The 4828-nt window shown below is 49.8% G+C and overlaps 1 non-coding gene across 1 annotated transcript; it reads right to left on the minus strand.

The window, feature by feature from the left end:
• Positions 1–3816: 3816 nt before the first annotated feature.
• On the minus strand, positions 3817–3890 carry TRNAI-AAU (transfer RNA isoleucine (anticodon AAU)). The gene has a single exon. It is a non-coding gene; the product is annotated as a tRNA-Ile (tRNA).
• Between the last annotated feature and the right edge of the window lie 938 nt (positions 3891–4828).

The raw sequence follows: 4828 nt of genomic DNA on the forward strand, positions 1-4828 counted from the left end.
TTTCCGACGCTTGTCGACGTTGACGTCATCGAGAACCGTCGACAACTTCGAAGCCCTTAGCTGGGAAGCACTGATCGACCTCCGAATATGCAGCTCAGGTTTGCTGGTCCTCTTGGAGTTCTTGCGACCGGAAGCCGCCTTGGAGTCTGGCGAAACTCGTGGTTGTGCGGTTCCGGTGGGATTCGTGGGATTCGTGGAAGATTCCATCAGATCTGTCACGTGTACGTTCCAGGCTTCAGGCGCCTGAACGGGCCTCGAGGTGAGTCTGTGTTTAAAACCAAGGCTGCCTGGAGGCCTTTTCCGGGCGCAAAGATTTTGTCCAAGCCCTGGTTGAGGTGAGGCTTGTCGATTCCGCGCCAGTGGTAGCAGCCAGGGGATCCGGATAAGGAGGGTTGTTGCTTCAGGATTTCTTGCAGATATCGAGCGCTAAGAGTTAGGTCAGTGGATTTCACGGTGCCCCTGATAATTCGAGACGTTAGGGGCGTGCGATGAAATGCAGTCGTACTCAATTTCCGGTTCAAGGACAGTTGAGTAGGCCTTTCTTTAAGCAAGTCGCTTTCTTCTTCTTCTTCTTCTCCTCAGTAAACTTGAAGAAGTGTTTCTCTTCGTCTTTTGTCACTGGCGCGTCTCCAAAGTCACAGGTTGACCACATCTGTATTGCAGCGTCGGCTCTTAAATATTTTGTTGTGCGGGGATCGTGTCGTTCGCATGAACTGACATAGCACGTGACCACCGTCTGTAATGTCATCGTCAGTCATGTGACCCATCAGTCACGCGACCAATAGGTCACAGGACCCCTCGGCGCCGGTCATGTTAATTCGGTATGTGGCTTATTAATTTTCATGTAACCCACTGTCAGTGAGTCATGCAATTGATCAGTCACGCGGCCAGTGGTTCGCAGGACCCCTCGCCATCAGTCACGTTAATGAGTTATGTGATTCATTTTCACGTGACCCGCTGTCAGTGAGCCACGTGACTCATCATTCACGTGGCCCCCTATGTAGGAACCAGGACGGGGCCTCGCAGGAACCTTCGTCATCGGTGACATTAATGTGTCACGCGCAAGGGCGTCCGCAGAATTTTTTGCAGGGGGGGGCCCCGTTGGTGCCCCGGGGGGGGGGGGGGTATGTTCGTAGCAAAAAGGCGCTATTTGCGGAGTAAATTTATTTATTTATATATAAATAAAAATTAAACAAAATGCACACATGAAAGAAAAATTACAAACAGCAAATTAAAGCGCGGCTAGGAGAGGTACATTGGAGTTTATCAACGAAGAAACAACTAAAATTAATAAAAAAATGCAAAAAGATGCTATATCACTTCGTAGAGAAGAGTGCTCAGTCTTCCTGCATACGGGTTCTCGACTCACCCGGATTGATGACCAGCACACAGCACAATATGTTCGCAAACACGCAACTACAGTCACTCAGTCAGTCTTCCTTGAACAGCAACTGTAGGCGCCTCGGATTTTTCTGGGCGAATTGCGTAATTACACGTGTGATAAATTCACTTCTGTGCTTCATTACACGCTCTCGGTGCACACTCATCATACACATTGATTGGAAAAACTGTTGAACGCGTACGTTGAAAACAAAAGATGACTATATATACAACGAAAACTTATTTACAAGATAAATGCACGCTCGCAGCTTCATACACCTCGCTCCATCTTGCTTGCGCATCCGCACAGTCGAGCAACCCCACACACACTGCTCGCCGCTCGTCGTTTTCTCGTCCGCTGTCTTGGTTGTTCTCAGCTTCGCTGACAACCGGCCACTAAAAACACCCAAGCACAAACACAGAGGCGCGCACACGTGCGAGGGCTTACTTGCCGCAGTATCCCCGAATGCGCACTTTGGGGGTGAAAGGAACGCCGCGCAACTTCCGAGGGGAAGGGACACTCGCCACTCCGGTCGGAAAATTTGTTTTTGTGTTTTTATGGGGTTCAGAGCCCCAAAACGACTCAGGCTATGAGGGATGGAGTAGTACAGAGTTCCGGGTAATGTCGACCACCTGGGTCTCTTTACCATGCACTGACACGCACAGTACATGAGCGCTGTTGTGATTTGAGGCCCAGCCAGAGGTGACAGGCGAGCCAGGCAGGCGCCATCGGGCTGCGTTGACCAAAGGCGCTGGTTTTCACAGAAGACGCAAAGAACGCTGGTGTGGGGGCGCCTCGGGAGACTGCGTCGCCGTGAACAAAAGCAGCTAATCCCCTTTGCCGGAGATTCTGAAAGCGGCGCTTCTACCGAACTGCGCTACACGTGGATCGGAGGAGACAGCGAGCGGCGGCGGCGCCAACTCATCGCCCGCTTGCCCCTGAGCAGCCCGACAAAGCGGGGGTGGACACGGCTGATTTGTCCTTCCCTCCTTAAGAATTCATCGGTGACCGGCGTAACGACATAGGCGAAAACAAGATGCCCCGTGCACTGTCTGCCTCCGTGTCGCTATCTCTCTAGAGATCAAAGAAACAGACACCCATCTCAAGGCGGCTCGAAACACATGCTCGCCGGTGCCGCTGTATGTCTGGAACAGGTCGCCCTTCAGTAGAGCTAACGATGGCGTGGTTTGAAAACGGCGGAACGACGCACGCCCGGACGCGGCATTTCGCAGATGTGACCATGCGGGGCTGCTTTTACCCTTTTGACTGAGCGCACCACCGCCCCTGGTGTGCGGCCATCACTCACGGTTCGAGTGAGTGATTTTCCAGGGGGGTGCAACCGCCCCCCCCTTGCCCCCCCCTCCGGACGCCCATGGTCACGCGACCCACTATATGCCTTGAACATTACTTTACGCATCTTCCCTCGCGCTTAACACGCTAACCCTTTTTGCAGGCAGAGCAGGAAGTGCCAACACACTCTGTTAACGCGGGTTTTTAGTTGGAAAATATCTTGCTGTTAAGTCAGCTTTCCCGCGATTTTGCAAGTTTTCTATCATTTTATTGTTTATGAAGTGTGAGTGTGCACGGTTTCAGAACATTTGAAATGCCCAACCATTCTTAGAGAAGGAGTAAAAATGAATTCATTTTGGATAATTAATAATAAAATAATGAATGAATGAATACAGAAATAAATAAGTAAATATATAAATGGTCACATTGCAAAAGAAAACCAAAATAAAATAAAATTACCTGAAAGAAAAGCACAAATAAAAATATAAAAAATGCCTCCTGGTATTGTACCTCGCCCCCTCCCCCTGGGTCAGAAAACTGTTCATGAGTCCCTGATTGGGGTGACACTATCTAACCACAGCACGCCTACGTTATCAAGGCATCTTATAAAGATTTATAAACTGTCTCAGGGGACAGTTCAGACGTCTTTGAGACAGCTAGTTTATCTTGGCGAGGTGCCGTATAGACGTCCAGTGGACAGGTTAGTGTTCAGTGGGTATAGTGTTCAGTGGGCATATCAGAAGACAGTGCCTTAATTCTTCTGTCGGACTAAGGTTTGATATTGTGCGATATCTGTTGCAGCAAAAAAATACTGATGCTGAGCGCACAACTAAAACGTAAGAAATTGCGCGCTTAGTGAGGAAATCTAACCTTTTAAGTTATCTCGCTGTAGAATCGCTTGCCTTCGCGCAGGCTGTCATATATGCGCTAAAGTTTGGGCAACTTTGAATGAATGAATGAATGAATGAATGAATGAATGAAAGTTTCTATTTTGTTCATTATCGTTGAGAATCGATGGACGCGTATGACCGAAATTCTAGCCGGCTATAAAAGTGGCAGCATTACGTTGATGCTTGGCTTTGCCTGAAGCTACTGCGAGCATACAACAATAAGAAGTTTTCTTCCGGAAAAAAAAAAAAAAAGAGTGGCCTGCGCAGGGATCGAACCTACGACCTTCGCGTTATTAGTACGACGCTCTAACCGACTGAGCTAGCAGGCCAACGGGAACGTGCAGCACATAAAATTTTTTTAACCTTACAGATGTACCAGTATAATGGTGAATTCCAATGGCAGATCGGGATCAAGTTTTTCTGCTCGGTTTGGATCAGTCGTATTCCAATGGTAAAATGGGAGCGCGAGTTGTATGTTCCAATGGCAGATCGGGATCAGACGGAAATCCCGGATCGCTCCGTGGAGCAGCGATTCTTGATCTGCCGAAATCGGCGGATTTGACCGGAACCTCGCGTGACGTTTTCTTTTCCGCCGCGTCTGCTTCCGGTCGCGACCGGCAGCAGCCGCTTCGTTCCTGTCGTCGCTACGTGGTGAGCTGGGCGAGCCGGGACAGACGGGCACTTTCCAGTCAACAGTGGACGGCAATGATCTTGCTTCGAGCCGTGCGGCACTAATTTTGCTTCATGGAAGTGACAGTTCCGACTCGGGCACTGAAAGCTCAGAGCCCAGCAGTGAAGATTCGTCTGAAACGGACAGCGAGTGTGAAGCTGCCGGCCTGTATATGCATGCCTGCCGCCGGCGTCAGAAAAATGCGCTAATATTCTTTGTTCGCGTTCATAACAAGCCCTGGAGTAGAGGAATGTAACAAATGAATCATTTTTGAGGATCGTTGGCCAATACCGAGTTGCTGGTAGAAGTGATAACTGCGATACAAGCAAATTTCTTCCTGATGCCCAGTGCGGCTGGCCTGCTGTCTGCTAGCTCCGCTGTTGGAGGCGTCGCAGAAATCGATCATGTCTTTATTTTATTATGAGACGAGGAACACAGTAAAACGGTGACGCGAGTAGCACCTTTACTACAGCGCTGGCCAATTCCGAAGCGCCCTCAGCTGCGGCATCGATGAAAAACAGTTAGGCTTAGCGACGACTACGGCAGCCAGGGAGAAACGTTGGCCGGGGGGCAGCGCAGTTAGTCGCTCGGCGTGTC

Source organism: Amblyomma mixtum, chromosome 4 (genome assembly GCF_055824585.1).
Source record: "Amblyomma mixtum isolate Tamu chromosome 4, ASM5582458v1, whole genome shotgun sequence".
Lineage (NCBI taxonomy): Eukaryota > Metazoa > Arthropoda > Arachnida > Ixodida > Ixodidae > Amblyomma > Amblyomma mixtum.